At 40.7% G+C, this 24,976-nt stretch overlaps 2 long non-coding RNA genes across 3 annotated transcripts; one reads left to right on the top strand and one right to left on the bottom strand.

Moving 5' to 3' along the window:
• Window positions 1-12,938: 12,938 nt before the first annotated feature.
• LOC148185076 (uncharacterized) lies at window positions 12,939-17,246 on the bottom strand. 2 transcript variants are annotated; one of them, XR_015772944.1, is made up of 4 exons: window positions 17,112-17,246; window positions 16,516-16,711; window positions 15,494-15,667; window positions 12,939-14,782 (listed from the first exon to the last, which is right to left on the bottom strand). It is a non-coding gene; the product is annotated as an uncharacterized LOC148185076 (long non-coding RNA). The 2 variants fall into 2 exon arrangements; XR_015772943.1 differs by having other exon boundaries at window positions 12,939-15,667.
• Window positions 17,247-17,409: 163 nt separating this feature from the next.
• LOC148185077 (uncharacterized) lies at window positions 17,410-24,022 on the top strand. Its single transcript, XR_015772946.1, has 6 exons — window positions 17,410-17,554; window positions 17,649-17,768; window positions 19,246-19,349; window positions 19,645-19,742; window positions 19,873-19,972; window positions 22,529-24,022. It is a non-coding gene; the product is annotated as an uncharacterized LOC148185077 (long non-coding RNA).
• Window positions 24,023-24,976: the final 954 nt, after the last annotated feature.

The following is a 24,976-nucleotide window of genomic DNA, read 5'->3' on the forward strand; positions in this document are numbered from 1 at the left end:
TTAGCCTGGAATCAGCAGTGTTATCTCCATTGTTATCAGCCAAAGGTGAGGTGGGATTCTTCTGTTTTCTGAAGTTTACTGACACCACAGTGATGAAGAGCTGGCAGCATATGTGTAGATGTGAAAGGTTTATGTACAGTACCAATCGTTTCTAGACAGTTAAAAGTCTTACCCTGTGGTATCTGTGTACCCAGATCTCACCTGGGTGTTTGTGCATCAGTGAGATCATTTACAGGAAAATCTTCCTTGGGATTGTCCTAGCACCTGTTATGGCCATGCAATGGTGTTAGAAGCAGGTCCCAAAATATAATCAGAAAATAATGTCAGCAAAAAACTTGGGAGATAGCAATGATAGAGAGAAAAAACACATATAGATGAAAAACTGTCCACCAATGTGCATTTTTCAGAAACAATGAAAAATACATTTAATTTTGTCTTTAAGTATTCACAGGACACTAAACCATAATTGTTCTGTGCATTGTTTACAGTTAGGAGAAGTGGAGAGAAATAGAGAGAAAGCCCCATTTAGTGGTAAGGGAGAGTGTAGCTGTGCGTAAACTGTGCTGTCTTCTAGCTTGATAAGGATTCATTTCCTGAACAGTTTTGGGACAGATTAAATAGGTGAGGCAGTGTACTACAGGGACTGTTGTCTCTTGTGTGGAGAAGACACCATGGACGTTCACCACCACACAACAGGAGATATTGTCAGATATTGATATGATCATGTGTTCCCTACCTCCAGATATGTTGATTCCCTAAGCCATGGGTTCAAACATGACTGTTAAGAAGTTCTGTATGGATGCCATGATCTGTGGTGTGTCAGATAGAAGATACAGTCACTAATGAGAATTCTACTGTTACCGGTCCCAGTGATGACATTAAAGTCCCATGGTTTTTACATGCTGTTAAAGCCTGTTTGTTAAAAGTTATAAAACACCCCTGATATTTTCACATCTCATGGAAACAGTGCTTGAGATACCAGAACTGTGGTACATAATTTTGCCTCTCCTGGAAGAATGTTGTTACCACCAGCAGTGGCAGTATGTTATTTACAAAGCCCTGCTTATTTGTGAACTCCTGTATTATTCACAGATCCATGGCAGCCCTAGCCCCGTGGCAGTGAGTCACAGAGGACACACATTTTATGTTTCATAGTGAAAGCGTGGACAACCGGGAGCTGGGAAGCTTCTGTGGTGCATCAGCCGAACTGCTCTGTAGGAGGGAGATTATACACAACAGGGTAGGACTTCACAGTTCATCAGTTTACTGTTAAAGCAGATGGATTTTAAAGACTTGAGGACTAATTGTCTTAAGTTTTGATTCCAAGAGAAATCATGTGAGGCCTAGGTACTTAGCAGCTGGGAATTGAAGGGCCACAGCTGGAAGATGAAAGGTGCTGAAGTAGGACAACTCACTGATGGCTTCAGATTTGTCCTGGAAGTTTGCAAGGGATAACTTTGCACAGACTGCATGCTAGATCAGGTATTTACTGTCCTCTTAAGCACTGGTACTGGAAGAGGAATAACTTAGAGAAGCAGTACAAAGTGTCATCAGTGAGAATCATGTGTTGGGTACGCCAGCTAACTGGGCAGAAATGTAATTTCCTCCCTGATACCGATCGGCTTTCTTTTCTCATGTGCTGTTAATAACACAGCACCAGAGCCTTACAAGACAGGAAAAAGATTGAGTAACCTTAACAAATGAGTACACAACCCACCAGAAATCACAACAGAATTTGGGTGTAGTAGTTTCAATGCTCCAATGTCATAAAATAAGGGTAAGACTTTGTGTCAGCCGATCAATTGACATCAGTTATATATTATATTATATTATATTATATTATATTATTATATATATTATTATATTTTATATAATATATAATATTATTATATCTTTATTAGAATTATTTCAGCTTCATTTAGCCTTTTCACTGTTACCACTTCTAGAAGCATAGGGATAATTGTATCTCAAGAAAACAAGTAAACTTCTCCATGTTTGACAAACTGGGATGTCTGTTGAAATAAGAGTCCTTTTCAAATCAATCACATCTCTAAACATGAGGTGGTGGCTGATAGCATGCTTACAAAAAATGTTTTGAAGTTGTCTGGCAGATTTAGCCCCAACTCATTCAAATATAAGAGAGCAAATGGGCTGCAAAGAAAAGCCACTCCAAAAATTTCCCAGCAGGAACTTTGATTACTACCCAGTGTGAGTTACAAATTGGGTAATAGGAAAAGCAGACAAATAACAGGCTTTAATAATGTTAGGCTTAAGTTAGTATTAGTCCACTTCTTACTGGAGTTACAAAACCTTAGCACTGCTTACTTGGGTAAGTTGAGCTACATGACAACATAGATTTCAGAACATTGTTTAAGTCACATTGTTCTGTGATCTATCTCTCTCTAAAAAATTATAACTCTCAGGGTCTTCAACAAGGCTGACAAAGGTAATGTACTTTTTAAAGGATCAGAACTCAAATAGACTAACAAAACTGATTTAAAGACTCACCTGCTTAAATATGAATGTTAATTCTTGAGTACATGTAGATTGCATTTAGCATTCATGCAAAGCATACCCTTCCTTATCACCTCCAGAGCTTTTATAGTTAAATAAATACTGCTGACTTAAATCATGAATATCCAAGAGTGACAGACTTAGCAGGCAACATAGACCTCAGAGAAAGCTATGAGAATCTTCTTGTGCATGCACAGCTTTTCAGGGATTTGTCCACTTTATGCATTAATGCACTGTATCATTTTGGTCATGCTTGCTTGCTCCTACACACCTCCTCCCCTAAATGAAGACAGTGTGCTTCTTCTGCTGCATCTTTCAGAGACTGCAGGATTTGCAGGCAGAGGTGAACCACACTCTCTTTGCAGATGACTCTCTTCACCTGGACACTGCAACTTCTGTTTTGGAAGTTCCCACTTGGGAGAAGAGCTAGCAAAGGGGCTCTTCAGAATCACCCAGGCAAAGTCATCTGCATTGCAGCTGGTTTGAAACTGGACTGTGCTAATCTTGGAGATACTACACCAAAACAGATTGAGTAGTGCTCACTTATTTAACTGCACCTGATGATGAGCTGGATGAGACCCTTGTGCCAGTGGGTGGTTACACGTAGGGAGCCACACTAGCATCTGCAGCTGACAAAGCTGGGGCCAGAAGAGTGCCACAGCCAGTGCTTTCAGCCTAGGGATAGTGACATTGTGTCTGTGCACTCACCTACCATGTAAAAGCACCTGCTAAAATTTATTTCAGTTTGCTCATCTTCAATGGTCTGAGCCTTCCTGTCAGCTATTCCTTTAAAAAACTGCAAGTGCAGTAAACAGCTGGCAAAAGGCTTGTAACCACAATCATCAGATTAACCACTTTTAAACTGTTCCATTTAAAGTAAAGCAGCAGCTATTATATTGTCTTGATTTAAGGCAGCAAAAGCAAGCCCTTGGGTAAATTAGAGAGTTTTAGTACTTTCAGTAACAGGCAGCAATACCTGGTGGTTTGCTGAGCTGGCATTATTGCATGAATATATATAGGGTCATGTCACCTGAGTGACATGGACACAACAATATGGAGGTAGTAACTTTAGCCATATACTTTGGTTTTTTTATCAGAACAGCTCAGATATTGCCAGCAGAGAGATGGATTCCACAAATTCTGCCTCCATGTGGCCTGCTTTTCTATCCCAAAACAGCCTCTTTGGCCAATACTGGGCATGCTTTTAAATACTCTGGAGTGATTAATCCCACCAAATGTTGGCTGTCTGGCCCTTTAACCCAGCAAAGATTTTAGCAAAGGGTTGCCATTTTAATAGAGAACAAAATGTAGTTTTCAATCGTCTACTGAGATATAGGGAGAAATAACAAAACCATTGTTCACTTTATTCACACAGAAGAATATTTAGAAGTTCCCACAAAATAATTTGATGTCTCCCTTGCACCCATTTTTCCCTGCAGTATGATCCATCTATGTTTTAAGACTGGAACAGGTTTGCCATCCTAGATAAAAACCTCTTCCCCATGTCTACCCAATATACAAGTTTAGTAAAACACAAACCTTATCTTTGTGCAGTCCTGACACCTGTATGGAGGATATCCTTCCCCACGGATGCCTTTTTCTAATATAGTTGTCTCTACAATACTATAATAATATACTTTTTAATGATAATAAAAGCGACTAGATGGCCTCAAGCTTCATGGGAGACTATCTGATGAGGGAAAATTTTGGAATTAAAAAAATGTCACAGGTTATTTTCACATTCAGGATTTCTACACATCAGAGGCTTTCCATTGAAATGAGACACTTCTCTTTAACTGCTTCACATTATCTGCTCTGGAATAAGTAGAGATAAAGAAAGACTGGACTTCAATCTTGCTGTAAATCATTGTTTGTTGTGGTGGTGATTTCTTTCTAAGTACTCCCTTAGTGCTGTGAGCTAGAATTTCATGTTCCTTGGTGGGGGACACAGGGAATTATGAGATTATGTCACTGGAATTAGAAGCATATTTTGCTATTGGTCCCTGTAAATTTAAATTCTCTGTATCCTCTAACATAAGTGTAAAAGTACCATGATTTGTCTTTTTCCACAAGAGCTCGTTGCTGGCTGACTGTGGATTTTGCGTCTCAGTACAAAAAAACTGATTGATGTGGATAGATACAGGACATATAATTCTCCCAGGCACCTTGTTCCTGAGCAGCACCATCTTCCAGTTTATCTGCACTGGAGCTTGCCAAATCAAACGTCTGGAAGGGACCTCAAAGCACATTTGAGTTATCCCACTACCCCCAGGTTCAACTGTCCTATTTCAGTCTTGATGCAGGCCTTCCAGAGACCTGCATGAGGAAAAAAATCCACAGCAGCAGAGTAAGAAAGCAAAAAATAAGAGCTGGCACTTATCTCTGAAAAATTTCATATTGTGTCTGGCTCTTCCCAAGACCAGGGAATGCAAGAATAGAAGCCCTTCTGTGGTAGTTTAAGTCAAAGGTCTGGCTAGCTCAACACTGTGTAAATAAGATGTTGAAATAGGGCACATATGTTGAAAAGGCCTTATAAGGAATTTCTCCTCCAATGGAGATGGTATGCAGACTACCTTTTTTAATTACATCAATAGGTCTATTTTTTATTAATTTTGTCATTCCTTTTTAAAACTGTTTAACATTTTTCACCTGCAGGATATCGTTTGCAATTAAAGTTCATCATTCAAATCTGAATGGAAAAAAACTCCTTTCATTTTCTTTATTAGAAATTAGAGCTCGGAAGCACTTTGACTATTGAATTGGGAAAAATAGTGAAAGACTGTTCCCTGCTCACCTTTCACAAACCATTTGGAAGCTGAAAGTTCCCATAGAATTTAGCCTGCCATCACACAGGATGCACTCTATGCATTTATTGTTCTGACAGCTTTCTCCTTCCTTCCTGTGCTCTTTGTGAAAGTGAGTGATCAGAATTATGTGCTATAGTCAAGATGGGAATGCATAATAGATTTTTACAACTGTATGACCTTTTTTACTGTTATTTTCCTCTGCTCCCTTTCTCACAGTGCTTGACATGCAATTCAGTCTTTTTGAACATGAAAAATGGCTCCAAATCCATTTTCCTGTGTGGAAATAGCTAATTTATGTCCCATCACTATGTATATATAGTTCATATAATCAGTGTTACATTGAAGCAATGCACCAGCTTCACATTGTATGTATTTGCACTGTTTCGTGTGCTGTTTTGTCACCACTTAAAATGCAAGAAGAATCCTTGTTGCACGTTCTTCACAGTCAGCCTTACTCTGAACACATTGCTCTGCAGACATTGCAACTTTACTCTCTACCCTTTTGCAACATAACTTTCAAACATCTGGTACAGCACAAGCCCTAGCATAGATTTCCATAGTAGCATCTTGTAACCAACCTCTGTTGCAAAATTTGTCCATGTCTTCCTGGTTTTTAATCCCACCTTTTAACTGATGTGTGTGTAAGACAGTTCATTAGGACACCTCCTTTCTTCTCAGGAGGCGGCTTTTTTGAGAAGGTTGCTGAAAACTTTGGCAATCAAAGTATGTTATATCAAATAAATCACTCTTTTTTTACATGATTACTGACTTTTAAAAAGACCCTAATAAACTGGTAATTCAAAAATTCCATTTATAATAAGCACCTCAATCTTCCCCCAGTGTGTCATACTTTGGCTTTATTTCTGTTAAATGTATTCATCATCTTAGTTCCTATTGATTTACCTTGTACAGGCAGAGGAGGGGATTTTGCAGCAGAATTGGGACGACCAGTGAAGGCTGAATTACTTCAGACTGTCAAAGGCTATTTTTCTAAAAGTAAGGACATGGGAAACTCAGAGTGTTCAAAAGTTTGGCATCATGAAGGGAACCTTTCTTTGGACACAAAACCCCCAACCCTATGTCACCGTTTTTGAAGAGTCTCCAGCAGGACTGTAGGTTTTCTCCTTAAGTACTATAAGCTAGTGCCCTGCAACTCAGGGTTGCTCAAGAGAGATTTGAAGACTTTCAGGACAGGCTGAACAGCACACAAGATGCTCTCCTGAACAGCAGTAGCCAGCAGCACACAATCTGAAATGCCTGGCACAACTGCCAGGAAGAGGGAACAGTTTTTAGAAATAGTGTTTGAAAATTTTAAGTTTCCAAGCTTTTGTTTTGCATGCTCTGTGTATCCATGAGTGTTAAAATGGGATAGTGCACACCAGCCCACCAGGCACAAGGAGCTCTGTGTGATGGATCAGAGGGATCATTTTGCAGCCTGTGTGTGCTTTCAGGAATGTTGGTCATTGTTTACCTGTAGCACAGAGTGGATGATCTACGTAAGAGCTTCCACTGAGAGGCCCAGAAAGGTTTTCTGTGCATTGTCCAGATTTTTTTCCCTCAGTAAGATTTTACTCTTCTATTTCAAACTGCACACTCAGTGTGAATGTTTCACCTTTCAGAATTATTTTCATTTTTTATGCTGTGAATTTTAGAAACAGCTGATGAGAAGATACTTAATCAGTAAACAAGATGTAGCTTCACTAAGTATATATAAGATTCTGTTGTCCCTGATGTGCATCAAAAACTAGTATCACCAAAGGTACATACACACATTTTTGAGACTATTTTGTACTATGAAAAGAGGAAAGTTAAAGTGGCTTGGCTTAGGGTTTTGGTGAACAGTCTTTTTGGGGATCTCCATGTATTGAAGGGCCATATCCAATTCATAGCACCTTTGCAAGCAATTTGGTCTCTGTCAGACTGAGGCAAAGAGATGGCAAAGCTTAGATTGGTTATTTTAACAGTAATAATAATGACCTATTGATAATGCCCCTGTGCTGTCACACTTTCTCCATAGCTACTAATTGCCCCCCTTGTTATGGCCAGACTGTGCTCTGTGATCTTGCAGGTATCTTCTGGCAGCTGCCAGGTCAGATTGAAACCCTCTTTCTTTCTTTCATTAATCACTACTATACATTTCTCTCTTTGCTGTTATGCCTTTGACTTCCACTTGTCCTTCACTTTCTCTAGTCTGAGAAACATTCCATGTATCAGAGGACTGTAGACTCCCAGGAGATCCCTGAACTTTATTTCACCTTTTACTTTTCAGTTCATGTAAAACTGTGAAATGGTTAAGGCTGACGCCTCAAAGGGATGTTACAGGTGCTGAATTGGCAAAAATAAAAAGGGTGGTTCATGGGTTCCAAGTTTGTTTCCTTTATTGTTTTTATTTTTTTTTTCGTTCATCCCCATCTGTCATCTGCGGTGCTGTTCAAAATCTTGGGAAATTTTGGAGGTATGACTTTGTCCAGATTCTCTCTAAAGTTTTCTTACCACAGATGGTCTTCTCTGACCCCTGAAACTGCTGAGGTTCATGCTGGGTCACTGGCATGGGAACGGAGAAAGGACAACCCTACCTTGCTGTGAGAAACTTCACAGCAGCACTTGCTCTTTGCTGTGCCACTCTGGCTGTTCTGCACTCAGGAGGAATCATGGGACAATGATGTCAAATAAAAGAAAACAATTTTAAAACAAATGAAGTTATAAATTAGGGACAAGGAAGAAAGCTACTAAAATTTAGCTTCCGCCCCCTCCATTTTTATCACTGAACTAATGGATGAAAAAGAAAGAAAATTAATGATGTTAAAATCTAAGACTGATTCCCTCTTCGATAAAATTTCTCCAAGGCATTACTCAGAATTGACAGGATGATGCAAAAAGCCAGCACTAATTTTTGGCATTAATACCTTCCTCATAAAATCATACATTAGATAATCATACATGGGTTATTCTTGATAACCTTAAATTTTAGTTAAGAAACCCAAAAAACAGTTTAATATTATGAAGACCAGAATATGAGGTATTGGGAACTGAGATCACTGTTGAAAAGGAGAAGCCAGCTGAGTTGCAAATACACATGTGATGGGATAGGCATTTGGGGCTTTTTTGGACAGGGAAATAGGACCAAGTAGAGGACTTGCTTGACTGTGGTCAAGAAGATTTTGAGGACTTGAAGGGAAGAAGTAACATGAGGATGGCAAGGAGCCAGCAAGGAGAAACAAAACTCTCAGCTGGGCTGTTGGTGACCTGAGTGCTCAGGCAGCAGAGATGCAGGGCTGAGTGCCCAGGCTGGTGCGAGCGCAAAGAATGTCACCGTTCTGGGGGACAGAGAATTCCTGTTTGGCTTCTTGGAAGGCATCACAGTCTCCTTCATGTCCTAAACTCTCTCCATGTCACTGCCAGAGTAGATTGTCAGGAAACTCAGTAGCCTAGCCAGGTGCTAAGAATTGCTGAGCTTGTCTGTGTTGTTTTCAAAGGTCTTTGAGTCACCCTGTAAATCTCATTAAGTGTTCAGCTTCAAAACTCCTTTCCATTTTCTACTCCATCATTTTCAGTAAGTCACGGGGTTCAAGTCTGGAAGATGTGTCCATCAGAAGAGATAAGATAGGTAGTACGCCCCTATGGGCTAGTGAGGCAAAGAGTCAAGGACTCAGGAATGCACAAAGGGAGAAGAGATGAGCATAAATAGACAGACCATCTAAATGGCAGTATGTCAGAGCAGGATTGACAGGGCAGCCAGAAAGCAAAGAGCAGCAAAACACTCTGGTCAGTCTTTTCTCTCTGTGCGTATGCATCACTGCTCAGTGAGTATCAAGCTCTCTAAAATAAGTGCTATACAAACCCATTCAAATAACTAGAAATGTAAATACAGCCTGGTTAACTATACTGTAAATTCAGAGTTAAGTCATCCTGATGCATGTGTCTGTTTGTTTTTACATTATTGAAATGAAAGAAAATGCAGTATTAAGCAAGTAACGAAGGAAAGGATTTAGGGAGTGACAGATGATGTCTCAAAGTCAGTAAGAGTGGCTGAAGAGCTAAGAGGCCATGCCTTTGCTGCTGTGACTGGCATAGCTCCACTACTACTCATGTTGTTAGCTAAGCACAGTCTTTGCACAACAAAAGAAAAACGGTATTTAAAGACTCAGGATAAAGTAAGAGGTTTGGTTTATTCATGCTGGTAGCTTCCCTGATAACACTGGTATATGTTTGCTTAGTCCACTAGGATGCGCTTATTACCTTAAATGTATGCTTAATATGCATAATAAAAATACATGCAACATTGAGAGGAAGTGATAAGAGTTGACTGGATTAAGAGGCTGAATGTTCCAGCCAACACACAACAGCAGTTGCTTGTGTTGTTCTAGGAAGTTTGCACCATTCCAAGTCCCTTTTCCACTGGGTCAGGTGTCACTGGGATTTAACAGACAAGAAAGGATGTAGCAGCAGCAGTACCTCATGCTAGCCCACAGATTCTGAGTCAGTATCACTTAAGTGATGTAGGACATTGGAGTTTGCAGTATTGATGACAGAAGTTTGAGGCATCCAGTGCCAATATAAACCATCCTGTTTTTTACTGACAGCTGCTTTTCTTTATTTCCAGAGAAGCATTTCCAAGACACAAGATTTGTATCTTGCTGCTACATGCCTTCTACACACAGTGCTTAAGAGATAATCCCCAATGCACTGTAGTATATGAAGCAATAAATGGCTGCTGAGATTAATAGACTGAGCAAAGCTGAAGCATTTAATCAATCTGCAAAAAGTACTCATTGCCAGAATACTGCAGGCAAGAGAATTTGTTCCTCACATACAACAAACCTTAACAGGGAACAGCAAAATTTCTATTCACCAGTGAGCACTTGAGCTGCTGAGCTGCCCTCTTTCTTAACAGGACACCTCAGTAGGGGGTGGAGATGAGGGGACCAAGTACAGTCATGGCCAAGCAGGAAACATGTACAGATTGAGGCCTGACTGAGGAACCGTGCTGTGGCCAGCGGTTTCCATGCTTTACCCTGAATGTATGTTATCCTATTTCTTTGTGCCACGGTACACTTATTTAGGACAGAAGAATAACAACAAATATTAAAGCCTCTTCCTGGTATGAGAAAGAGCAGAATCCAAGGAGACTTTGGATTTTATTGATCCAGCCCAACGTGGATACAATTTATAGCAGCTGCCAGGCTTCTGCAATTTCATCAGTGCTTTGAAGTTCTTAACTGTGCGTCAGCAGGGATTACTGGAATGAGGTTTCCTCTGACAGACCTTGATGGACAGCTCACAGCACCTAGGTGGCAAGGAGCTCCTGGCCAACAGGGAGCTCCTGTGTGAACACAGAACCTGTGTATGCCTTACCAGCACAGAGGTCGGTGCTCAGGCTTTCTGACTTCAAAAATTGTCCCTAGGCCTCCAGTTTCCCATAAAAACACATCCAGCTGCCTCAGAGGCACTTTCACTTGCCTCAGAGAGCATCACACTCTTCTTCCTGGCCTGAGACACCAAAACAATCCACAGAGTTCAGCAAGTCCCTCTCAAAAGGAATTCATATTTAATTAGAATTATTATGTAAAGATGCAAGTCCTTATCGGGCAGAAAGAAGATGGAACTGCCATTCCATGCACTTGCCATCTTCACTCATGTTCATCTCTATCCTTACAGCACAAGTTTATTTGTAGTTCCTGATAACTGATCAAATAGGGAGCTAGAATTTTCACTGCAAACCCAGTTACTTTTTATTTAAACCTGAAAAAATGAGAAATGCTGGTGCAGTGCTGGAATGCTCTGAGAAGTGCTGGTGCTGCATGCCATCTCACACTGGGCTCCAAACTCATTTCTGTTTGCCTCTTTTCCCAAGATATCATATTAGATTTGATATTAGGAAAAATTTGTTCACCAAAAGAGTAATTGAGCATTGGAACAGGCTGCCCAGAGAACTGGTGCAGTCACCATCCCTGGAGATGTTAAAAAATATGGAGATATTAGTGATTAAAAATATTAGAGATATTAGTGATAGGATTTAGGGATGGACTTGACTGTGCTGTGTTGATGGTTGGATTCAATGATCCTAAAGGTCTTTTCCAACCTTAAGGATTATATGATTCCAGGATATTGTGGCTGATTGTCCCAGATTTATGTGTTCCCTATCACAGTCTCTTCCAGCTCTTCTTCCTGATTTTCAGGTGAGTGCAAAACATTTCCAGAAAAATCATACATGTTAAAGGGAATATATCATCAGTGGTCACTCAAAAATCTTCTCCTTCGTGACCAGCTGACACTTGCTAAGGTTGTGTGAGAATGCAAATGAAGAAGCAGCCCTGCCTTAAGCTCAGGTGTTTCACAAAGCAGATTGATAGATTCAATTGGATGTGAATCAGGTTTATAATGTCAATATTTTCATAGAGAGAGGAGAGCACAATAAAGAAGGAGGTGGGTGTTCATTTGTAAGGACTTTGAAAACAAGCAAACAGACAATAAGCAAAACCAGGTTTACCTTTCCATAAATCCAAGGTAATCTGCTTTTCTCTAGTATCTTTGTAATGAATTCTCATTAGTTTACAGATGGGGTTGTGGAATTTAAGTGGATAATGATACATGCCCTCATTTATCTTTCTTCACTCATCTGATGGATGCCCACAGTGTCCTTAGGATGTTCTTATTTTTGAACTCCATATGACTGAAATATTTATTAACTTTCAGTCTTTCATATAATGTTGTAAAGTCAATTAAGAAATTATTTATTAGAACAATATGCTGACAAATGTGAACTAAACATTTTTAGAAAATTGCCTTTGTGAGTTAAATGGGAGGAGAGACTTTCTTAAGGTTTTACTCTGCCTATCATTTAGACAGGCTTTATTCCAAGAAGACCCTCCACATTTTATTCACATCAGCATAAATGTGGAGTAAAGCATAGTGCCAGGTAGTTTCTGTATCTGTAGAACATGCTCTCCAAAAACATTTCCAAAGTAGGAGGAACTCTAGATATACTTATCTTTCATGAATGTAGGAAAGTTGGAATAGTTGAGTTTGTATCTCTTTTGCATAAGAAACATGTCAAAGTGTTTGGGAGTTCTCCAGAGCCAATTAATTTAATCAGTCCTTATCACTCCCAGGTCTGAGCCTTTTAAGGAACTGGTTTGAGCAGTTGTCACTGTTAACTTGAAATGGCCTGATGTTACAGTATTCTCCTTTCTAGTTCTGAAAAATAGTTTAGGACTGTAGCCACATTTTAGACATGTATTTTACAGGCTTTCTGAAAGCTCTGTCATCAAAATTTATGTATGTTCCTGTGAGAAATTAAGGGATGGACAATATCATGCCACTGTAAAAAAAACCCAGATTTTGACAGTGACAATCCGTAATTAATTTGAAGGAATCTTACTAATTAGTTTTAACTCAAGGTTGGTCTGCCTTAAAATTATTGTGCTATGGAAAGAAATGTGTTTTTCTTCTTAAAAGAACATTTAACCTTTATCCTTTTTTAGAAAAGAACATCAACTATTTTTTCTCAGAAAAGCAGAAAAAGCTGTAACACAGTAACTATTCAAATGCATTATATCTGAAGTGCTGTTACAAGAAGAGCTGTCCATGTGGAGAAAAGAAATTAGCAAATGTGAATTCATTCCAATTCTTTATTCTGCTGTCAGAAAAAAAAAGCTATTTAGATCAGACTGTATCCCTATTTCTGGAGTACTGTTGGCTTCACTGATTACATTTCAGATATTAATGAAAAAAACTCCAAAGTAAACCACATCATGTACTTTTGGCATATGATCCATAAAAGGTGTAGAAGGGGGGAAACTATTATTCCTATTGACTTCACTGGGGAGGGGAATAATATATCTAAAAGGATAGATACCAGTGTCAGAACTGAGCTCACTCAGTCCTTATCCATGCATTTAAAGGACAGTATGGCCTCCTGACAGACATTTTCTGTTTTCTTTAAACTTTACTTAAGTACATACAGCAAGAGAAGTGGATTTGATGCTACCATATGCAGAAATTGACAATACAGTAAAACAAGTGTGAAGCTCACTGCAGCCAGAATAATGACATTTCATTCTGACTACATATTAGCATTTTTATGCCTACTTTGCAAAAGATGTAAAATAGCAGGTACAGAGTGACTCAGGCACCAGAGCTATTTCCCAGTTAGCTGCCTTTATTAATTCTATGTACCAAGGGCATGTCTCATTCTACTGCTGACAATTTTCAATAGGGGTTTGCTCTGGCACACTTACTCTAATGGCAGCTTTTAAACAATCAAAACACAAATTTTTCAGTTCTTTTTAGGTATATACATATGACCATCTAATTGCTCCATGAAGAGCTTTTTGTAATCTAAACTTTCCCCAGCTTGAAGGCCTTTCTTCTTGACCTGCTATTTTCTGAGACTAAATAATTCCCTTCTTTCATTTGTGCTGCCAGTTTGATAGTATTTATAAAGCCTGCTTGTTTCTCTCTTGAGTAGTCTATGCTAGATAGTACAAAATTTTTCTTATACATCCTCCATGTAATACAAATTTATTTTACAGGTGGTTGTGATTTAACTTCAGCTGGCAACTCTTCAGCACCACAGAGCTGCTCACTCAGTCCCCTACCAGAACCATAGGGTGGAGAATCAGTAGGGTAAAAGTGAGAAAAATCATTGGTTCACGTAAAGACAATTTAATAAGCAAAGCAAAAATGCACAAGCGAAACAGAACAATTAATTAATTCACCCTTCCCATGGACAGGCAGGTGTTCAACCATTCCCAGGGAAGCTGGGCTCCATCACATGTAAGAGTGACTCAGGAAGGCAAAAGCCATAACTCCAAATGTCCCCACCTTCCTTCTTCCCCCAGCTCTATATGCTGAGCATGATGCCATATGGCGTGGGATATCCCTTTGGTCAACTGGGGTCAGCTGTCCTGGCTGTGCCCCCTCCAAACTGCTTGTCCACACCCAGCCTGCTCACTGGTGGAGTGGTGTGAGGAACAGAAAAAGCCTTGACACTGTGCAAGCCCTGCTTAGCAACAGCTAAAATATCCCTGTGTTATCAACACCATTTCCAGCACAAATCCAAAGTATTTCCCATACCAGTTACTGTGAAGAAAATTAACTCTATCCCAGCCAAAACAAGCACTGAGGCCTAAAATACTGTTTGTTGCCCTGGACCATATTTTTTGGCTCTTTTTATCGGTGCACTGATTTATACACTGTGTGGATTAGAAGTGCTTATAATTCCAGGTGTGGCTGATACCTGAGCCATGCATAATCATCTAAACTCAAGATTTGCATATAATCCTCCTCTTTGAGATATAACCATTAATAGCTTTGAATTTTATGGTAGTGAAGCTGCACTAAAGTTTTTATTTGGTTTTTTACTGTTTGTGGGGAGCCTATTGATGAAGGAATAGGCTGCACAAGGAATCATGCTCATGGGCTCTTGTCCTGCTGGGGCAGTTCAGCAATTGCAACACCTGGGAAAAAAGCACAGTGAGCTGTAGGAAATCCAGCAGACTCTTGGAATGCAGGGAGGATGACTTCCTAAGCTAGGTATTAGACAGCCCTACCAGTGGGGATATGATACTGGATCTGATGGTCACCAACACAAGCAAACCACTTGGGGACATCAAGATTGGAGTTGGCCTGTGCTGCAGTGATCACAAACCAGTGGAGTTTGCAGACCTGACGGATATGGGTCAGGCAAAGACTCCCTTCCCTGCTTTCAGAAATGCAAAATTCCAGCTCCTCAAGGAATTTTCCCATAGAGTACAAGAGCCAGCAATTCCCAGGTATAAGAAATCAGGGAAGGAAGGCAAGAGACCAGCATGGCTGAGTTGGGACTTGTTGGTCAGGCTAAAGGGCAAGAAGGAAATGCACAGATAGGGGAGGCAGGCACAAATGTCCTGGAAATAGTAAAGGGATACTGCTCAGTTGTATAGGGGTGGTGCCAGGAAGACCCAGGTGCAGCTGGAGCTGAACTTTGCAAGAGATGCACAGAGTAGAAGAGCTGCTACAGGTATGTCAGCCAGAAAAGGAAGCTCAGAGAAGGCGTACACACACACACACAGACACACACACAGACACAGACAGGTAAACAATGCTGGCAAACTGGTAACAGTGAATGAGGAGAATGCAACTTTTTTGCTTGTGTCTTCACTGGCAACCTCTCTTTCCACACCTCTTACCCTTCCTGGAGGGTACTTCAAGGGAAGATAAGGTTTGGAAGCCCCTGAGGAAGTTGAAGATACATGGGTTGATGAGATGCATCCCAGAGTTCTGAGGGAATTGGCCGATGTACTTGCCAAGGCACTCTCCATGATGTTTGAAGAGTCATGGCAGTCAAGTGAAGTCCCAGGTGACTGGAAAAAAGGAAACATTGTACCTTGAGAACCCTGGGAATTAGCAACCTGTCATCCTCACCTCTGTACCTGGGAAGATCTCAGAACAGATCCTCCCAGAAGCTATACTAAGGCACATGGAAGAGAGGTTCCTTCCAACCCAAACTATTCTATAATTCTATGAAAAATAGCTCGGTAGGGAAGATGATCAGCCTTGGCCTGCATATATGCAATGTATGCACTTTTTCTAGCTACTCTGTTACTTCTCCTGCAAACCTTGCGCTGAGATCCAGGCCTTACTGAAACTGGAGAGCAGTGGCTACTTCTCCATTTACCCCATCTACATTTGCAAACTCTGCTGAGAGAACCAAACCAGGCATTTCTGAATAAAGTATTTCAAATGAGCATGACTGGAAATTATGTTAAAAGTGTCTTAACATTTGCACACCACATTAGAAAGGGTATAATTCATACACCAATTAAAAATATTTTACCAGGCTTTTAAAATAAAAACCATGTTTTACACAGTGCAGAGAGATTTCTTCCCCCAGAAGACTGCAGTATGGGCACAGATACAGGAAAATTCTCACAAACATCTTTCCTGCACTATAACCACTAAGGGTGCTACTCTGTGTAATTGGTTTTTTTGTTGTAAGGCATTCTAGCTACCTGCATATTTTCAAAGGGTGGAAACACAAAGTGACATAAGATCTTTCACTGCTGGCTCATCAGGAGATCAATCTGTTCTCCTCGGCCACTGAGTAGTGCTTCTGCAAGAGCCCTTAGCGCTGTGTCACTGCAGTTCTTTCCACAGAACCCTTCCTGGAAGTCCATTTACAAACCACTGCTTGCAGGCCAGGTAAGCTTACCAGTCTCAGCAGACCTCCAGTGCTTCTGGCTCCCCAGTACCTATTCAATCTTCAGGACTTCAGGAGACAGGAATTGAGCTGTTTCAGAGCAGATTCCCCAAACTATCTTTGTTAATCTCATTGTTGTGTGCTAAGGTCCAAGGATCTTTTATAGCCCAACCAGAGGTTTCTGTTGTATGCACAGGCTCAGTGCCCTCTGTAACACAGAGGCACAAGGAATAGAAATACATGACAAATTATTAATATTTGTTAATGTTATTGTGTTTATGAGGCTGCTGCCTGTCCCTTTACAGTCTGCTACTTGTGCAAACCAAACCTGCTGCTATTATCTTTGCCAGTCCAGAGAAGGTCCAACACCACCAGTCAGTTTTTCTGACCCACTGGGGCAAAAGGATGGATATTAAATCTATCTCTAGCCAGGGATGGATGGTGGTATTTTACAGTCTACCTCAGAAAATTTTGTGGCCCTGTAGGTGGTGATGTTAAAGATTTCCCCCTACACTGAGTAGGGGGAGAGCTGCAGCTACAAATAGCAGCTGAGGCAAACAGGTCCAATTAAAGAGTAATTCAGTGAGGAATAAAACTCCAAGACTTACTGAGTTTCCATTTTGGTAAAAGCAAAAAATACAACTTCCAAATATATCAGATCTACTTAAATTATTTTGTTATTAGTAATTAGGGTACTCTGGTAAAGCAGGCCAAGCCTTTATTAGCTGAAGCAGCAATTCAGCAGTGGCTGGAGTTTTATTGCTCATTGATTAAGCAATAGATATAAGCTGAACCAGTAGCCTCATGTGAAGGATATTAGAGCTGAATGCCTGGCAGATTTGTGTGAAGACTTGTAGCCACGGGACAGATAGATCTATATATATTGCCCAGGGTAAAGCTGCATGAATGACTCTGAAAGGAGAAGGTTGCTGCATCATGGCAAATAATTGTTAATTTATCTTAGCGTGAAATCTTTTTACACCTCACATAAAATAAGCCACTGTTGTGGGAGGAGTCAGTCAAGAATATTCCTTTTTAGTGCAATGATGAGGTTAAGTGCTGCCTTTTGTCTGGAAAAATGGACAGTCATTCAGTGAACTTTGGAGGAAAACCTTTCCTTTCTTTGTTAATCCCTGCTCTGACAGAAATATCGAACAGGGACTTGAGGAAACATCTTGCCATGGATGCTGACACCGAGTTCTGCACCCACCAGCTGCACAGCACCTAGAGAGAAGCTCTGAAAAAGCCAGTCCTGCTATCCCCAGGTATCATCCTTGCCCCACTGCTGAGAAATAATATTTTGTAGAGGAGCTGGAAGAAGAAAACATTTGTTCCCGGTCTGGTGCAGGCATACTTGTTTAAACCTCTGTTGAAGATGAGTTTTCAGTGATATGTCTGCTCTGGCATCGCTGTGGCTGAGGTGCAAACATTTTATTGCTGACACTGCTGTGAGAGAACTAATCTGCAAAATAGAGCATCCTAAGCCACAGCAGCTCTTTGCCTCTGGGAACGTGAGTCAGGGTGCTTAGATTGCACTGGTTTCTATTAATTGCCTGCTTAACTCCAAAGAGCCAGACATGTCTATTTCATTTAAAATTACATTTTTACAAACTTAAAATAGAATGAAATATAGGTTATAACAAGAGTTACCTAAAAGCTCATTGGACTTCATTTCCCTCTGTTACACTATGATGTGAGAATGAAATGATGGAACCACATACATAAAAGAGCCTCTCCTGGACATTTCTTTTGCCCAAATTCAGACCTTGTATTTGACATGAATGTCATGGTCTTTACTGAAAAAATCTTGCCCAAAAAGTTCAGGCTCTGTCTTGCACAAGCATAAAATTAAATTATAACCAACACTTCATAAACTAGTAATCTTACACCGTATCCTGCTTCTTTTTCCTGAAAAAGCCAGGAAAGCAAATACCCATTTGGACATAAAAGTAGGTTTGAGATAGCTAGAAGAGAGATTTCCTGGGCAAATAGAGGAATCTTCTTCATTTGTGGTCAGTTAATTCTGCTTTCCCATAAACACCATAGCTGGGGTCAGCTATAGAAGAAAACAGTTATTGAAATCTGCTTTGTTTTTCAGAGAATGTCTCATCTTGGTCAGTAACACTCAGGACTTTTATTTCATGCTGCAAAAGCAGCCTGGATAGAAGCTGACTGGGGAGGTAGAAAGCAGATATTTTCTTTAGTTCCAATTTGCTGATTATTGCATGGCAATCAGCAGATCCCATTTTGTCTTATGATTTCAAAGTGAAATTTTCCTTGAGTGGAGCCTAATCTGTGCTTGAGTGTAATGAATGACCTGAGCAAGCACAGACAGAAGAACTTCACACTGCAAGGAATAGCCTCCCATGAGCTGTTAAGAGATGCAGTTGTTGAAATCAAACACTGGAAGCAATTTTTAAATGCCCAAAGATGGATTATTCAAGCTTTAAAAGCCCAGCTTCACTACAGTGTGGCATAGTTGCTGAGTGTTGCAGTGTGGTGTGAGAATGCAGAACATTTCCCTGCAACAATCCCATCTCCTGGGCTCTCCAGTGCACTTGTTTTACAGCGATTAAGGAACTGAGAGCTGCACAAGCTCTGTTTAATTTTATTTCCTGAAGGCACAGACTGAAGCAATATTAGAAGCAGACTGCACTGGCCTGTAGAAAACTCACATTGTTGGATTTTTTTTTTTTTCCCCACTGCTTGCCAAAGCCTCTGACATCAACTTTACCCCAACAGGGAGCCAGAGGAAGGAGAGGGAGGTGCAATGGCAGATGGCAACCCACAAGGAGGCGAGAACTGCATACTGCACTTTGGCACTCCGTGACAAGGACAACTTTACAGTAACCTAGTTTGCTTATAAATTGAATGAGGATTATTTGCTATTTCCACCCTCCCCTCCCCCCCCACCATGTTTGGTCAGATCACTGCAAGACAGGCAAAAAAATATCTAATTAATTAATTGACTTAGCTCTGGCAAGCTGTATTTCTAATAGTGGGAGGACAGAAGAGAACTGATTTTAATATAGTTTATCCAGATGTATTTCAAGCTTTGATATAGTTTCAATGTACATAAGCAGGGGGCAAATATGACTACCCAATAAAGCAGCAGTGAGTTTCTCTATTACCTGTCCTCAGTGCCCTGGAAATCTGCAGAAACTCAACAGAGGTTTTGCTATGCTTTCTGCTTGTCTTTGCCTTCAAACAAAACCACGTTCAATGGAGACAGACAACAGGTAAGGGAAAAAGATACTTGACTTTCTTGGTGTTTTCTGAAAAATGGTTCTCCTGTCTATTTCTAGCCATTAAAATTAACTTGCTATCTAAATGGATCTTGTCTAAATTAATTGTGCTGTCTCTGTGCAGGATTTCCCCAAGGAATGCACTGAAATACTGTTATGTCTTTGCCTGTTCTTGGCTGATTGAGATATTAATTAATTATATGAATAAGCCTAGGAAAATAAAGGTAGGTTACTCTCTTAATTCGTGTGAGTACTGGGCCTAATGCCTCATACATGGTGTTGGGCAGTAGTTACTTTGCTGTGTGACCTTGTTCACTCCATAGTGTCCTTGTTGGGTGGGGCAGATGCAAAGAAGAAAGGGAGTTGAACAGGGAGAGGTGAGCTGTGCATAGTGTTGGGCACCACAGCTGGCTTCTAGCAAGTGCAGTACAGGATTAGTGCTCTGATGGACACAGGTATCCTCTCAGGTCCCAGCCACAGGGTTGCCATGTAGGTAGAAACTTTTGTCATGCAGCAATCCCAGTGCTCTGGGATTTATTTGGCTCAGTTTTGCATGAGTCAGTCAGGCTGGGCTTGGTGCACTGATGCTGCGTCCTCATCCTGTGCTCAGGGCTCACTCATTAGAATCACAGAGTCACAGAATCATGTAGGTTGGAAAAGACCTCCAAGATCATCGAGTCCAACCCAGCACCACTGTGTTCACCACTAAACCATGTCCCTGAGTGACACAGCTACACTTTTTTTTGGAATGCTTCCAGGGACTGGCAACTCCAGAGCTTTCCTGAGCAGCTTGTTCCAGGGTGAACAGTTCTTTTTGGTGAAGAAATTTTTCCTAGTATCCAATCTAAATCTAAACCTCCTCTGGCACCCCTTGAGGCCACTTTCTTCTGCCCCATTGCTTGTTATTTGTGGGAGTTGGGTGATTATTCAGGGACAGCTTCCCTGCCCTGCCTGGCATAGCTCCGTCCTGAGCATGTCAGAGTCTGGCAGAAAGCCTTTGGACAAGCAGGAAGCCTAAGAGTATGAGATGTTGCTTTATTTGAAACTCCTGAAAAAACAGAACCACTTTTCAGATCTAGCAAAAGGAAACGTGAATGCTCTGCAGGGTGAACATATTCTTTATGATTGAAGTGGACATGACAGCTTTGTTTTCTCCTTGGTTGGTTGTTGTTGTTTGCTCATTTTATGAAGCTTATCCAGAATTTTTAGCTGCAAGGAAGTTTCCTTACTGACACTTTTATTCTTCCCATGGTGTGGAAAGCAGAATCCTGAATCATGTAACTTAACTTGCCTCAAAGCTGAGGGGAACTTGAATGTACATTTTCTCTGCCACTAGCTTGCTTAGAACATTATATATCTGCATATAAAATCATAAATATTTAGTTGGAATGAGAAACAAGTACTTAGTGTTGTTTAAGAATGATACAAGTGCAGACTTAAGAGTTAAAGTAGCTATTTTATGCTGCTCACTAGTAAATGCATTACACTTCTGTAATATGCCTGTCTCCAGTGTGTCTGTTAAAAAAAATTAAACATTTTAAAAACAGAAATTACTTTGTAATTTAGCTTTGACCTGTAACATTTACATTTCAAAACTCAGACTTGATTTGAAAATAACCATATTCCATGAAAGTTGGTGTTAAAAGTGCTTCTACAGTTGGTCCAAAACTTTCTCTCTGTTTGCTCTGTGAACTTGTGTAATTCATATTCAGATGACCAAACTGGGCAAGGTTCAAGTGTTTGCTTCCCAGAACATGAAGGATTCTTTCAGACACACTTGTGATTTACAAAGTCCCTTGGTTTCCTGTCACAGAGCTGGTGGAGCCCTGAGCTCGAGGGAGATTGTGACACCTGAATGTGTCAGAAACACAGACTCTGCTGCTGGTTCCTCTGAAATGAATGCAGAGCAGTTCATTCATTTCGATGCTGTGTAACTATCTCCTTGCTTTTCACAGTCATTTTGTGTGAAATGATGAATAATGCCTGAGTAGTGTAAATTCCCTGAAGGCCATAGCAGATGCTATAAGCTCTGCCAGTGGTATTGAGGCATTTGGAAAAATCTTTTGTTTCCATACTTTATAAGAACTTCAACACTTGATTGCAAAGGAGTTTGCCTAGAGGGATGGCAAATTTCAGATGATGCACAGATAGAAGTTTTATGAGTTTTAATAAAGAAGTTCTAATAAAGTCTGAAGAGATTGATGGACAGGACGGACATTCTCCTGTCTGTAGTCTATACAAGATAAAAACAGATTCACATCAGCATTAGCATTCAATATCAATTTTTCATATGCCCTCTACTGACTGTGTCAGGGAGATCCTTCTTTTGAACCAGACACCCCACACCCCATAAGCAGCACTTATTTTTGTGAAGAGAAAAACCATATTCAAGCCCTGATGACCCTGAAACTTTGCTTAGGAGTGCTGTAATTAGAGCTTGTGTCTCTTTACCTTGAGCTTCAAATCTGATTAGCTAACCTGGAGGCTTGGCTCTGAACCCAGCATTTGTGCTAAGATTCTACAAGCTACACTCTTGGATTTGTCAAAACAATCCAACCAGCTCTCATAGAAAACCAGAAACAAGAAGGAAAATTTTGGCCAAATTCCTATATCCAAATATTTTTACAGCATAAGAAATTGAACTAGTAATGCTTCTGTCTGGTTAACAGCTGTCAAAGGATGAAAAATAAGCTACTGGGAATGTAGTCAATCACTCATTCCTTTTAATGTGGTGTGAAATCCATAAAGGCATTTATACTGACTCTTAATGTATTTTACAGAAAAATCACTGGTAGCTGTGTTGAAGAGATGCCAATTTTTAACAAGCAGCGTCTGGTGCTTTCCGGGCCACTCCACGCATGTGCATTCTGTAGAGAACGATGAGCTTGCACTCTGTTTGCTTCTGGGAATGCATATTTAGTAACATTCCCTCTCTTCCTCCTCTGCTTGAGGTGGGTCACCAGGACATAAGCTTCATTCACAAAAAGACATCCGAGCTTCATCCAGCTCCTCTCTGGCGATGACTGCAGTTTTCATCCACGTGTAGCACGGTGGCTCCTCTCCCGCAAAGCTCACAGTCTGCATCCCACAGACACGGTGGCACACGGGGACATAACCATGACAAGCCCTACTGATTTCACAAGCCTGTTATTCTAAGACAGCAGAGCAGGTGAATCGCTGTCCTTGGGGCTGTGGCCCTCCCTTGTGTGCTGTATTCTTTAACAGCGGGCAGCGCTGACACGGCCTTGCGTGACACAATGGGATATTAATGTGTGTGAAGAGCTCGGCGTTGAACCACGCACACAACAGCCTATATATAGCCAGAGGTAGCAGCTTTCTGAATCAGGATGGCTATTTTTGTGCCTGATAGCTTTGGGGAATGAAGAACTCAGTGGCTGTGCACAGAGAATGCATGGCTCAGGTTGTTGAAGGATTTGTGTTTCCCTCTGGCCCTGCTCTTCACTGGGTTTATTGGATGGATACAGCTGCATACAGCTGTGATGGTCACGGTCCGAGGCATCTTCCTCGTCCTGCCCCAGAGGAGATATACTGTATCAGGTGGTGCTAATGCATGGGTTAAAGGCCCCTTTGGTCACCCTTCTTCTCTGGCTCAGCAGGCCCATGGCAGGGTTTAGAGGGTTTTTCAAGTGCCAAGCATGAGAATGGTGAAATAATAGAAAAATACAGAACATAGTCTCTCTGCTTTCTTTTCTGTTTTTTACCGTTATCTCATGATCTGTAGAGATGAGCAGTTACTGTTCCTCAAAACAAAGATTTACTCTGTTTTACAATGTGTCTTTAACATGTGAGTTAAGGCTCTTGTCCACACTGTCTCATAGCTCCACAGTCCAAATTATACAAATCAAGGCAACAGAGAGTCTTAGAGGTGGGATTGCACTCAGAATATTTTCCTGCTGTCTTGTCATATTGAACTCTCCTTTCCAAACTTGGATGGGCACAGGCATAGTCATAACAGGTCAGTCCAAAATAGAAAGAAATTGCCTCAGGATTGCTGTAGGGCGAACATTGGTGTTGTGGTTCCTGTGTGCCTGATGACATCGGTATAATAAAAACTGGTTTCAGCTGAGCTCCTTTCAGACGTTAGTTCAGAGTGCAAAAACCCTCCAGCAGAACCAGGATCTGTGGAGGAAATGACCAGGGCTGAATAAGAATGGTGGTTATCTCCTATAAAAAAAAAAAAGATTGTCTGTAAGGCAAACACAAACGACACAGCTGCCTGCAGCCTGCTAGGCTAGGGAACAAATTAGGAGCATTGGACTTCCAGTCCCTTGGCTCTCAGAAATGTATCTCATTAATCTCATTTTCGGAATGATTTCTGAATTTATGTCCTTTGTAACATGCAACTACTACTACTACTAAATACATCATACCAAACCAACACTCTTGCTTTCTTTGCTCTATTTATTAATTTTCCTCTTTTAACAGATCAGCTCCCAGCCTCCAGAAATTGCATCTTATGGTAACATTGTGTATTAGTGATGTACAAAATTTGGAGGCTTTCCGAGTATGGCCCTGCATTCCAGCTAAACATATTATGGCCTTGTGCTTCTCTCTTTCACTCATGACAGAAAGGAGACATATTTTTTTCATTAAGATAATACCTCGTAAAATATTATTTTTCTTACTGGACAACAAGTACCCTGAGCTTCCACTGAACTCAGTAGTAATGGGGGATGCTTATGAAACTAAGCCTGAATTCTCAGCTAAGTGAAGCATTCGAGATTTATTTCAGTCCCACTGAAATAAGTGGGACATAAATATAGTTTTAAACAAACATTTGAGTGCTTTGCCAAATGCAGTTAGAATGCTGAACATAGGTCAGAACAAGAAACTGCTTTCTATTTCTTACCGTGATAACATATTTTGACACACTGTTATGGTACCAAGTCAGCCATATCATCTTTAACACATTACAACCAAGAGAGAAGTCAGCCTGCTGCACTAAAATTCATGAATAGGAACCATCTTTGAGTGAACCATTATCAACACCCATTTTTATAAGAAAAGTACAATGCCTCTGTTTCTCAAGAAGTCTTTCACTTTTATGTTTCCAAGGAAGCTCAGGCCAGGAGTTAGGCAGCCAGTGAAGAGGCCAGGTGCACAGAATTCAGCCAGATGTTTTGCCCATGTGTGGAGCAGGCAGAATTCCATGTGAGATGCCCATTAGGTACCCTAGTGTGTGAGCATGCCTGAGGAGTACGGGAGTT

The sequence above is a fragment of the Pseudopodoces humilis genome, chromosome 1 (genome assembly GCF_049639895.1).
Source record: "Pseudopodoces humilis isolate 2021_Gansu_Grassland_sample_001 chromosome 1, ASM4963989v1, whole genome shotgun sequence".
Lineage (NCBI taxonomy): Eukaryota > Metazoa > Chordata > Aves > Passeriformes > Paridae > Pseudopodoces > Pseudopodoces humilis.